Source organism: Gallus gallus, chromosome 18 (genome assembly GCF_016699485.2).
Source record: "Gallus gallus isolate bGalGal1 chromosome 18, bGalGal1.mat.broiler.GRCg7b, whole genome shotgun sequence".
Lineage (NCBI taxonomy): Eukaryota > Metazoa > Chordata > Aves > Galliformes > Phasianidae > Gallus > Gallus gallus.
This window is the reverse complement of record NC_052549.1, coordinates 3,500,283-3,512,698: the sequence shown is the minus strand read 5'-3', so window position 1 is coordinate 3,512,698 and position 12,416 is coordinate 3,500,283. Positions and strand designations below refer to the sequence as shown.

At 46.6% G+C, this 12,416-nt stretch overlaps 1 long non-coding RNA gene across 34 annotated transcripts in view; it reads left to right on the top strand.

The window, feature by feature from the left end:
* Window positions 1-12,416, top strand: part of LOC101750578 — a 235,925-nt gene that overhangs the window by 174,581 nt on the left and 48,928 nt on the right. For 32 of the 34 annotated variants that reach the window (XR_005840636.2, XR_005840634.2, XR_005840624.2 and 29 more), the window contains 3 exons: window positions 6,751-7,837; window positions 8,682-8,886; window positions 9,641-9,779. This is a non-coding gene — a long non-coding RNA (uncharacterized LOC101750578). The remainder of the gene's footprint in view (window positions 1-6,750; window positions 7,838-8,681; window positions 8,887-9,640; window positions 9,780-12,416) is intronic. The other 2 variants (XR_005840620.2, XR_005840641.2) reach the window with 2 other exon arrangements.

Below are 12,416 nucleotides of genomic sequence, written 5' to 3'. Positions count from 1 at the left end.
AGACTCTATTGGTGGATGTACCCAGCACCAACCTGTCGACCAATTCACTGACCTGGGCTTTGTGCAGGCACCAGGAGAGGCGGTGTTACCTGGCATGTATAGTTCCAGTCTGAGAACATCTCTTAATGTTCTTCTAAACTGGTTTATTTTCAGACCCTTGGTTAGTCACTCCCCTGCAGTGCTGATCCTTGCTCGTGCCCTCTGAGTTGCCTGCATAGGTACAGAAGCCTTAGGGGCAGCACCCCCTGTCCCAGGACTGGACATGGGGCAACCCTGCAAGCCCAGCTGAGCTCCCTCAGTCTCCGTTGGGACAGATTTATGACGGCTAGAGCCATGTCACTTGGCCACAATGGAGATATGTGGGGTTCTGCTAGAGCTGCTGACCTGTGGCTTAGAAACATAGAGTCAATAAGGCTGGAAAAGAGCTCTGAGGTCATCTAATCCAACAACCCACCTACCACCAGTATTGCCCACTGACCATATCCATAAGTACTGCATCTGCCTGTTCCTTAAGCGCCTCCAGGGATGGTGACTCCACCTGTCAGCATCCCTGGGGGATGCACAGGCTGTGCCAATGCCCAGCTGCTCCTTCTGAGAAGAAATTCTTCCTAACATCCAACCTTGCTGCAGAGCTGGTGGGGAGGGCAAGGTGGGGGGTGCTGAGTTCCGGCAAGCTGCCACGCAAACACAAACATCAAAGAGCTGGCATGTGTGCTTTGTGAAGCAGCTTTCTAGGTTTTACTGGGCCATAAAATACAGCGACGAGGATATAAAAACAAAGCTGCAATGGACTTAGCAGAGAGCCAAAGCAAGCGGGGCGAGAAGGGATGGGAATGAGAAAAATAGCTACGAGCAAGGAACGATGTATCAGCGCTGTGTCAGGAGGAACAGATTTCGGAATAAGTGTGAAGAGCATGAAACTGGTTTAGTTGTTAAGAAAAAGAAATATATAGGAAAAGAAAGGTAAAGAAAGAAAAAAGAGAGAGGGAGAAGAAAGCCTGATAAAAATGAATGCAGGAGGGAACTTCAAAGCATAGATTTCCCGACTGCGTGACACTGATGTTTTGAAGAGTTGTTCTGTGTGAGATAGCAGCAGTGATTTTAATGAACTTTAAAGAGCAGTATAAATAGGAACAAACAATGGAAGGCGATCGCATTAGCACGCAGCCAGCAGTGAGCTAATTGCCTGAACGGGATTTAAGTGGCAGGTTATTATTATTATTATTATTATTATTTTTTTATGCTTCTAAACCTATTTTTCTATTTGGGCTTAAGAAAATAGAACGAAATAAACTCGAGCATCTCCATTTGGATTTTCAAGGGAATCAAACGCATGCTTTATTTCCATGAAGTGCTTGAGCTGCTGAGCCAAAGGGCAGTGAAATGGGTGTAGCAGAGAAAGGGGGAATCTTTTGTTGGCCTATAAGGGGAGGGTGGGTGGGTAGATTAATTTATTTTAGCTTGATATACAATCCCTCTCTGATGTTTCAAATGGATTTCACAGTGCGGCTGCATGGGGACTCGGGGGATCAGAAGCATCAGAAATGGGAAAGAACAGGTCACCTTGTAGTGGCAGTGGGTCACCTTATTCTCATCCTGGGCTACAGCAGTTTTTCCTATGCTTTGGATTTTCAGATTAGAGCTTCTGTCTGTACTCAGTGTTGCTTTTTTTCTTTCATGCATGCTGCAGCCCAGGGCTGGGTGCCCCTGCAGCTGTTGGCAGCAGTGCCTACAAGAGCCAGCACTGGTCTGTTTAACACCTATACTAAGTCAAAAAGTGCTGGGACACGCTGGCAGAGTCAGGTAGTGAGCTCCAAATAGCAATTTCTGGTTCCTGGCCTAAAGATCAGCTTCTTTTCTGACCTCTCTCAAAACTACTGCAATGAAGGGGATGATCTGCAAACTCAGCAAAGTCAGAGATGATGCTCATAGGAACCTTGTTGCAATAATGTAGTTGTAGGAGACAAGAGAGACAAATAATATCATTGATGCCTCCTTCCCTGGCTTGATAATTCACCTGAAAGGAAATTGATCTGTAGCACGGGCCAGCTTCACTTTTGAGTTGGACATTTCCAGCCAAACCCCTCTCATCTGACAGTGGACAGAACCCCATCTGTTGCTCCTGGGGGTGGGCGGAGGGAGCCAGCCCTGCAGGGCTGCAGTGTGGAAAGCCACCTGACCTGTGTAATAAGTGGGCTGTCTTGTTAGAGAAATGTGTGGTCCTTCCAGAACTGCTAAGGAAGTTAATTAAAAATTCTAATCTCTAATTGGTTACATGACTGGAAAACCAATGTCCTGCTACCGGAGGTGTAGAGTAATACAGATTCGGATTGCAGCCACTGCTTTCTGATTCCCAACCTGATACCCCCTGGAAGACATCAGTGTTTTGACCACCTCAAGCACTAGCGAGCTCATCAGCTCTCCCCACTTCCCATCACCATCCTACTGCCTGCAAGTCAATATTCTTTAGCCTGAGGAAGAAGTTTACCCCATGGCACTGCTCGCACTTGCCCTGCAGTGCAGCAGCTTGCCCCTTGCCAGGCTGGCTCTCCCTGGGCAAGGTGCTTGCCATAACCCCTTATGATCCTCAGATTGTTTGCCAAAGCCCAGCAGCTGAAGGAGGAATCATCTGCCTGATATGTAAACCACAGCTCTGGTTGTGGGCAGAACAGAAGGGTTTGGAGAGAACCCAGCCCAACCCCAGCAGCTCTTCCAGCTGCCGTCCCATCACCGTTTTCTTTATCCGACTGAATGGCAATGTGGATTCAGAGCTTCCAGCCAAAACCAGTAGAAAGATGATTAATCCTCATTTGACTCCGTATTTGTTTTAAATTAAAATTCTGGAGGAGTCTGGGTGCCTATTCTATTTATTCTGCCTCACCATGAGCAGAACTGGCCCAAGACGAACATTTCTGAGCTGCTCAGATGGCCACATAGCAGAGCAATTACAATTATCAGCGTTGAGATTAAGGGCTTTGTGCTGAGCAAAGAGGGAATGGGAGAAGAAAGGAGCAGGAGGAGGGCAGAGGAAGAGAGAAAAAAGCTTCAGTACATTCCCTTGCCAGCTAGAGGCAGCTTGCCTTTTGCAGCCCGTCAGCTCCTGCTGCCTGCCTTGTTTTTAGAGCCCACGGGCTCAGATGAGAAGTCGTTCAGTGCATGCATGGCCCGGTGCAGAAGGGAGGCCCCACGATCTTGCCAACTTGCAGAAGCCAGCCTGAGCTGAACGCTTGCTTCAGGTTGCCGAAGGTTCAGCGAATGTAAAGCCTGTAGCAGCACTGCTTGGGGAAGGTTTCATGGGTCACTCTGTTCCTTCTGGCAGCGCTGAATGGTGGTTTCCTGAGCCAGGCGCTCAGGCTGTGAGTGCCAAACTCCTGCTGCACTCAATGGCCATGCCTGGGGGTCTTCCCTGGGCTTTCCCCCTCATGCCAGCAATGAGGATTAAGTTTGGTGTGGGTTTATTGGTAAGGACCAGCACCTTTCCTGCAGGTGTGAGTGGCAGTGCTTAGCCTTGGCTCTGCTCTTACTGGTCTCAGTGCCATTTGCAGTAATACCTGTTCACAAAAAGCTCTGCAGCATTTCCCCACCCCGATGGGAGCGGAGCACAAAGGCCTTCCCATGGCGAGAGCTGAGCAGGAGGGACGGCACCAGGAGCTCCATGCAGCCTCACCACTGTATGTGCCCCGGACAGATGGAGCTTTCTGCACAGGGAGGTATTTCTGAGCTTGTGCAAACTCCTGACTTTACAAAATCTTGTAAAATTGGCCCCGTTTTCTCAAGGACGGCCTCAGGGACACCCCCAATAAAATGCCTGCTCCAAAAGTGTAAAAGGCAGTGAGGAATTTTTAAGGGAAAAGTTGCTGGAGCTGTTTAACTTAGCTGGAGAGTGTTATTTCTGCTGTCCTCATCCCAGAAAGGGGCAGGTCATTGTAGATATAAATTAAGGAAAAAATGGTCCTGGAGGCCAATTATTCACCTGTAAAATCTCATCTCAAATCATTAAAGTTTGGCAAAGCTGTGTAACCAAGTGAGGGCAAACAGCATTCAGCAGCTTTAAAACTCAATAGCGTGCAGCAGGTATTCATAGGCAATTACATCAAAATAGCAGCTTTCTGAGATATTAAGAGGACTGATGATGGGAATAGGCCTGAACCGAAGTGATTGCCTGGTTTGCATTGGATTGCCTTTCATTTCATGGTCACCCACTATTGTTTTGAGACGTCCAATCAGTGCTGTCAAGTATTCCATGGGTAGATGGGATGAGCCAGGGTAAGGATGTGCTATCAGGCCATTGTGCTGCTCCTGAGAAGCACTGCAGAGCTCACTGACAGTAGCATCTGGGGTCTCTTCATCAGTGATGGAATAAGCCAGATAGATGGCAGAATTCGAAGCATATTTGGTTTGAACCTCTGAGATGCGGAGCTGTGCTGTGGAATGCCAAAGCAAAGCTGTCCCAGAATTGACCTGAAACAACATCTTCTAAGTTCTGCTGTAGTTCTGCAAGGTCAGTCCACAGGTTTTCATTTGCTCCACGGCCTGTGTTTGGTTTAGTTGGGTTTTTTCCCCTCTAAAAAGCAAACTGTGAAATGAATATTGAGCCTCATGGGTTCTGAAATACTTCACTGTTTCCTATTTTGCAGTCATGAGGACCCTTTTTGCCCCATGAAAGTGGGGTCTGTTATCTGGTCCAAACAAAGCAGTTCTGCATTATTCTGACGGCCAAAACATAATCATGAAGTGAGCTGAAATCAGATTTTCTTCAGTGGATTACCAAGAGGCAAATTTAAAATGATATTACAAATAATACCTCATAATTGCAATGTGAATGATGAGCCCCCTTAATCATGCCTCCAGCTATGTTTGTTAATAAGAAAACAATGTAGAGCAGTGTTGTGACATTTTTCTCATTATTTTTAATGTAGCCCTCAGTTTTCAGGCCACATTTTCAGCTGGAGCAAATAGCCTTCATCGCCTCCAATACAAATAGGCTGCTTTGCACCAGCCAAGTCTCTGACCTGGTTTTGCTTTAAAAAAAACTCTTCACCCCCAAAAGTAGGGAAGGAGAGCAGACCTTCAGAATGCGGAATTCTGGTTCATTTCAATTAAAACTCCGTGCATTAATCATGTATTTGACACGCTGGACGTTCCTAATTAACATCCAGCTTTAAACCACATGTGCTTCAGCCTGTGTTCAAATGATGGAGCTGCACAGGTAACGTCAGGAAAACCGTGAGCAGATGGCAGAGCACAGCTGAGTGGAAATTTGGGTGAGGTGTTTGTCCATGCTAAGCAAAGCTGAGGCCTGAGAAGCAGTAGTGGCATGGGGCAGGGCTGTGGCCAGCACAGTGGGGATGTGAGCGTGTCCCACCAGTTGGGTGCCAGCACCAGGGTCCTGGGCTGGAGGAAGGATCATAGAATCATAGAATGGCCTGGGTTGAAAAGGACCACAATGCTCATCCAGTTCCAACCCCCTGCTACGTGCAGGGTCGCCAACCAGCAGCCCAGGCTGCCCAGAGCCACATCCAGCCTGGCCTTGAATGCCTGCAGGGATGGGGCATCCACAACCGCCTTGGGCAACCTGTTCAGTGCGTCACCACCCTCTGGGTGAAAAACTTCTTCCTAATATCCAACCTAAACCTCCCCTGTCTCAGTTTAAGACCATTCCCCATTGTCCTATCACTATCCACCCTCATAAACAGATGCTCATGGCCAGCGTTGATTGTAACTGCTGCCAGTGCTGCGTGTTCTGGGTAGCCAGGAATGGGAGCAGTGACATCAGCAAGGGTGGATTTGTGACTGTTTTATTGGGAACTGCTGAATTTCCCCCCTCCCAGCTCACCTTCCTACTGTTTGCCTCAATCAGGTGTGTAGCTTCATTGGGCATTCGGTGGCGGGGTCTGCTGTGCTTCCTTTTAATGCTTTTAGTGCCGTTCCTGGAACTGCAGCGTCTGGGGAAAAGCATTTGAAATTGCACATCATTAGCATGCTGAAGAGGAGGTAATGTATGTAAAGCATTTGACCTCCCTCTGGCTCCTGTGGCCGGGACAAATTCTGATCTCATTTGCAGCAGTGCGGATTCCGAGTATCTACATTAAGCACATTAAGTTCAGTGGAGTTACCCTGAATTTATACTGCCGCACCTGGTAAATGGGAGATGTCACTAACAGCCTTTTTGTGACCCAAGGGAAGGAAGTAATGAAGGCAACCTGCAAATGCGGGGATGAAAACAGTTCCCGACAACAGGACTTCTGCTGGGGTGTGAAATTTATTGGGAGCTGCTGCATGCTCAGCGTTTTTTAAAGCCAGCTCACGGTTTTGGTGCTGAAGTATGGAATGAGGAGCCTTAGTGCTGGCCTTGAGATTGGAAAACATGTCAAAGGTTACCTGGGACCCACCTGAAGAAAAGGGGAGAGGATTGAGAGAAGTTAAAGGATGGAGAAGGGGAAATCTTTCATTTCTTGTTTTCATTCCTTTTTCCAAGAGGGAAGAGAAGAAGGTGGGGAAGAGTTGAAAAACAAAACCAGAAAAAGAGGAGGGAGTGGAACCTAAAGCCCGTTTCACGCAAAATTAGTTGAAGGGATTAAATATCCCACAAAATAACGAGTGCCACATTTTTTATTCTCTCCCTGGATGAGTAAAACACCCGTGAAACATCCACCATGCATTTCCGTTCAGCTAATCCCCGCCTGCACACTCCAAATTCAATATCGCCAGCTATTCTCGGTGCTAAAGAATCATTTTACTTTTTCCAAGTACACAGAAAATTTGAAACAGCTGGAAACGAAAAACGAAGGATTCCTTTGTGTGCAAATCTCCATCCTGAGTCTCAGCAAGGAGGGAAACCTGCGCTGTGCTGGTGGTGGATGTGATGGAGATACAGTGAGCCCGACCCGCTGCTGGGTGCCCCTTGGAGCCACGTGTCCCTTCCTTGCTTTTTTGAGGGAAACAGCCAGATTTTGACATGCCAGCTTCCTCAGAAGAAGAATAGTTGGTCTGTTGCCTGCACGTGTTGGATGTTAATACGCAGATGATTGGTCTTGAAAATATTTCAAGTTTCAGTGTGGGCTCTCATTCATCCATGCAAGAGGAGACCTGTGGCTCCGGGGTAAGATTAATCCATCTCTCTGGATCCCAGTGCCCTATGGGGTGGAAGAGGGAGGAACTGTTGTGCAGAGGATGAAGCTCCTCTCCATGGGAGTCCGTTGGGTTTGAGTCCAAATGGCTGGACATTCACAGACCCTGTGCCGTGTCCCTGCCGTGTGCTCCCTGCGCACTGCTTGGGTCTCATTCCAGATGTACATAAATGACATTTAACATTATTAGCGCCAGGATGAGGGGAAATGGCTTTAAACTGGAAGAGCATCAATTTAGACTAGATATTAGGAAGAAATTCTTATTGTGGGGGTGCTGAGACTCTGGAACAGCTTGCCCAGAGAGGTCACGGATGCCACCAGGCTGGAAGCACTCAAGGCCAGGCTGGATGGGGCTGTGAGCAACCTGGTCTAGAGGGAGGTGTCCCTACCTATAGCAGGGGGTTGGAACTAGATGATCTTAAAGGTCCCTTCCAACCCAAACCATTCTATGATTATTAGATTAATTTGGACAAAACCCCCACATATTAGGTCTGCCTTACAGGACCCAGTTGTCCAATAACTTTCACTCCCAAACTGTCCACTTTGCATCAGATTCTTAGAAAATCCACACTGTAAGTTGGGATTGTGCGCTGGGGCTTCTGTGTGTGCTTTTGTTTTCCATGCAGGAGGAAATCTGTAGCTAATGGGAGTTTCCATTTATGAGGAGATTCTACAGCTCTTCCAGCATTCCCCTGCACTGGTCCCAGGTAAGAGGGGTCTGGCTGAAGCTGGTACAGGTATTTGGGGAGAAAGGAGGACTGATGAAAAACAATTCCTGAGTGCAAATGTAGCAAAGGTTCTGGCTGAGCAGCATGATTCCCACGTCCCATGGGATGCCTTGCCTTGTGCTGCTGGAGCATAGTGATGGGAGACACTCACCTGGTAAAGGAGAGAAATAGGATTAATTTTCAGTAATGAAGTGTATGAAAATTAGTTGATGTTTACCATATGAGCGTTGTTTGATTGAATTTCCACTAAAAGTGAACTTGACAAGCCTAAAATACAGCACTAACAGAAGTGCTGCTGTTTTCTCCCTGTGCAGCTACTGGTGGCTGCTGCCAAAGACCTGCCAGGCTCTGGGGGTGGCTGCATTTCTTCCACGTGCTGATTTGTTGGGTCTCATACTGAGGGACATGTCACAAACCAGTGGCTGCCCATGGGGGAAGGGGTTTGGTGGCTCCTGAGTGCCATCATTTCACATAATGATCTGGGAGGTGAGGTGTGACTGGTCCTTTGGATGTTATTCCTAGGCTGATGTCATACACCTCCCTCTCCCTAATTTATTGAAAACAGTCATGTTTCCTTACAAAGAAACAAAAGAGGAGAGTTATCAGTGTGGGATGAATGACCACTTACCAACAGCTTTCCAGCATTGAGCTGTTTCATCCCAGGGGTCTGGAGCAGCCCTACAACACCGAGCCAATGGGCTCCTCCAAGAGGAGGGAGGTTCACATCAGAAAGCAGGGCTATGTGCTGCCTTGAAGGCATTATTACTTCTTTAGGCTGGAGATGCAAACAGTCCAGGCTCTATCACAGGCCCCGTTTTTTTAGGAGCTGAATTTATGACAAGAAGTTTCAAAGCGAGCTGTATAAGGAAGAAGCAAGTCTGAGATCCTGCTCTGCCCATGCCAGGAGGTCCCAGGTTCCTTCCAAGCTTATGCCCAGGATTTGGTTTCAGCAGTAATCTAAGGGAAGTGGTTGGCTCTCTCCTGCCTGTGCCTGACCCCTGTCCAACAGCACGAAGGAGAATGAAGAGGTGAGTGGTTGTGACCACGTACATTCTCTCCTTTTTAGTCCTCCTTGTGAATTACTTTGGGTTAGACGAGGTGGCACGAGGGACTGAGCCTCTCCTTGTGTGCCAAAGGCATTGTTAGAAGAGCTCTGATGCTGACTGAAGAGACTGAGCTTCTGCTGATCCCAATTAGCTGATTATCCCAAAGGGAATTGAAAATGAAGGTTATCTTTCAACTTGTGATGAGCTTCCAAATAAATATTCAACATGCATTTAAATAAGACAGTTTTATGCATTATTTAAGTATCAATTGATGGGTAGGAGACAAAACACTACTAGAGTGATGCTGAGGTCTGAAAGGCAAGGGTGGAAATCTGGTGAATGAGTCATTAAAGGAGATAGGTATCGCTCGTTTCACTGGGTTATTGTTTATACAGTAATCACAAAGAGAGCATTAGCAAGAATTCATTTCTACATTTTGGGTTGTTTTGGGGGGATTTTGTTTGTTTTATTGTTTTAAAGCATGAGATGAGCAAGGATACACAATGAGTGAGAGGGTTGGGTAAAAGAGGGTGTCCATGGCAAGGTGGTCCAGCCTCCAGCCCAGGGAAAGATGAGCTCTCTTCAGAGCACTGAAGTCCATAGTGCCTGGGTGTAACACTGTCCTTTGGTGGAGTTTTGTACCTGCTTCAGGGAGAATAACCACTGTGTGTCGAGAGCTCAATCTGTCCTTGAGCTGCATGAGTTTGATTTTCCTCTTGATTCTGGCCCATTTCAGGATGGACTTTGCTGGAGGCAGGAACCTCTCCAAGGTGTGGATCTGCTGCATGTGCCCATCTGGAATTTTTAACGCCGTGAGGCTCAAGGGACGTCTTGACTGTTCCTCATTCCAACTCTTGCTGGATTACCTGTCCAAGGTACAGAGCAACAATGTGCCCTATTCACTTTGAGGAACTGGGGCTCTGCTGCGTGCTCCCTCACGGTATGGCCCCTGTGTTAGGGATGATCCAATGAGCACTGGGTTTGATGGAGTCCTCAGATATATTCACGATAGCTCTTCATTTTCTTGGGGCCAGGAAGGACGTGGCTAGAGTTACACAGAGATTCCTACTGAGGCCCCTCCGTGGCTCTGAGCCCCCAGGGGCTGACTGCTGGGAGGCTGCTGCGCTGGTGCTGCTTGCCTGCTTGCAGCCTCCCCTGGGCTGGAAGCTGCTCTGATCTCAGTGTACTTGTTCTTGTATGAGTAGAGGTATGAAAGCCTCTGAAACAACCTGATCCCTATACACCAGCCTGTGTGATTACAAAACCCCCAATACCCTGGGCAATTGAGAATCCAGCCCCAAATCTGACAGCAGTGTCCAGTTTTGAGCTTTTTTTCTCCTCCCTTATATTTTCACTCCCCCGGGTTACATGAAACCTTGGTGAGATGCTTTAGCACGATCACATCCCTTCCAGAAACACAGGGCTTGTACCAATGGTTTAACACTAGGGCTATTTTCAATACTATTGAACCGCACTCCGTGTTAACTGAGAGCAGGACTCATCCTGGGAGACACCACTTAGTTAATTAAATAAACCAGCAACCTCTGAGCTAGGAGAGGAAACAAGAGCTAAAGGAGGAGAATGGGCTCCCTCCCTGCTGTGCTTCTGCTCCCTGTGCTTTGGTTCTGCAGCTGCCCAGCGGGGCTGAGCTCCTCCCAGCAGCTCGGGGTAGGCTCTGTTTTCCCTAACACCCAGTGGTATTCCAAATATTATGGTATGCCTTTCTTTTCTTTAAAGAAAAGGTGCTAAAATAAAAACAGGGCTGAAAGAAAAACAGAGGGCCCGTCCTGATTTGTGGTCCTTCCTTTTTCAGCTCTCTCCGTGAACAAATTTATTAACCTTGTTGGGGTTGTTTGTCTTTCCTCTTATAAAACGTCTTTCCCTCAAAAGGAAAAACTGCCAATGTGTTATTAAAGGAAGGTCAGATCCCAGTGCCCTTTTCCCTGTTGATTCAGTGTTTGGAAAGAAAACTTAACAGGTAGTTTCTTTAAAAGGACACTGTTGAGAAGTAAGAACTTGAGTTCAGTTTGCCTTTAGCCTCTAATTTTTCACTTTTCCATCCATCTTTCATTCAGTGGAACACGACCTGTTCCTATATACATGTGGTTTCCCAGCCTAATTTCTCTAGCACTGAGTATTTCCACTTGCATTACTTGTAAGAAAGATTGCATCTCCATTATAATTGACGAAACCACCTGCTTTATTAGAAATACAAACAATTGTCAAATGTTGTCACTGATTTTTATGGAGATTGGTTTTAAACACAGCCTTTGCTTTCCAGCTAGCACCGACCCCTTTAATTTGGTGCACATGGTTGTGCTAAATAATATCCTTTAATGATCTCAGGCATATTGGAAAGGTAGATTTTTCAAAAGAGCTCAGCACCAGAGCTCTGAATAATTGATTTTTTACTTTGGGTTGTTAAACTGAGAAAAAAAAAAAAAAAACCTGTTTCTTAATTTCTTTCTGATCCTGCTAAGAGGAGGATTATTTAGCAAAATAAATGGGGTGCCTTAAATGTTTCGTTTGATTCATTTTTGCTTCAGCTGCAAGCTCCAGAACCATTTAAATCCCTCTTTAAAAATTAAATGCTGATAATTTTTTGGCACTCGTGTACTTGGGAAAGAGGACGAAACATTTCAGGACATCTTCAGAATGGGAGTAGCATTATTTATTTTCCCTGATAAAACCATTACTTCTCCCTTAAAGAAGCCATGGCCTCAGTCCTACCACGTAGTAGTAACCATGGGAGGGTGCCTTCCCTCCTTGCTAAACAGCAAAGGAAAAGGGATTCCTCCATCAGGTGATTCAATCCTTCTGCCTTTCTCTAATAGCTATGGGGGTAGCACTCCTAAATTTTGTTCTTTCCCATGTTTAAGGTCAGGAGGACAAACTCTGGTTCTGCGAATGCACCGTGTTGGGCACTGCGTGTATTGTGAAATGCTTAAACAGGCTTCCTTGCCTCTTTAGGGAATAAAGATGATAGACTGTTGGAAAGCGATGTGGTTTGTAAATGAAAGGTGTTAACATCCTGAACAAGATGTAGATTAGTCTGTATTAGCAACCGGGTTCATCTAGCTGAGGCTGATGAGCTCAATGAAGGTCCTACTGCTAAGGGTGCTCCACGCTTCTAAGGCAGTGCAGGTGAACAGTAAACCAATGCTTCACTGCAGTCTGAGCAGACTTATTCCATCCCCTTCACCTCAATCTGATCTGCTATTTCTGCTGGGTACCCTAAAATAGCATTCTGTTTGGCGCAGGCAGTTCAGCAGTGGGTGAGCAGATTCTTTTAGGGAACATTTAGGCATGAGGTACTCCAAGGCATGACGGAAAGTCTTCAAACACAAGGTGTCATATTTTTATCGCGGGATCTTTCTGCAAGTGTCTGTAAAATGTGAGCTTGCTGCTTATTTTGGAAGGAGGACTAACAGTGTTTTGATTATCTCCAAGCACGCTAAGCTGAGTCAGTGTAATGTAATTAACGAGGCCATCTCCCATTAGGGGACAGCGGT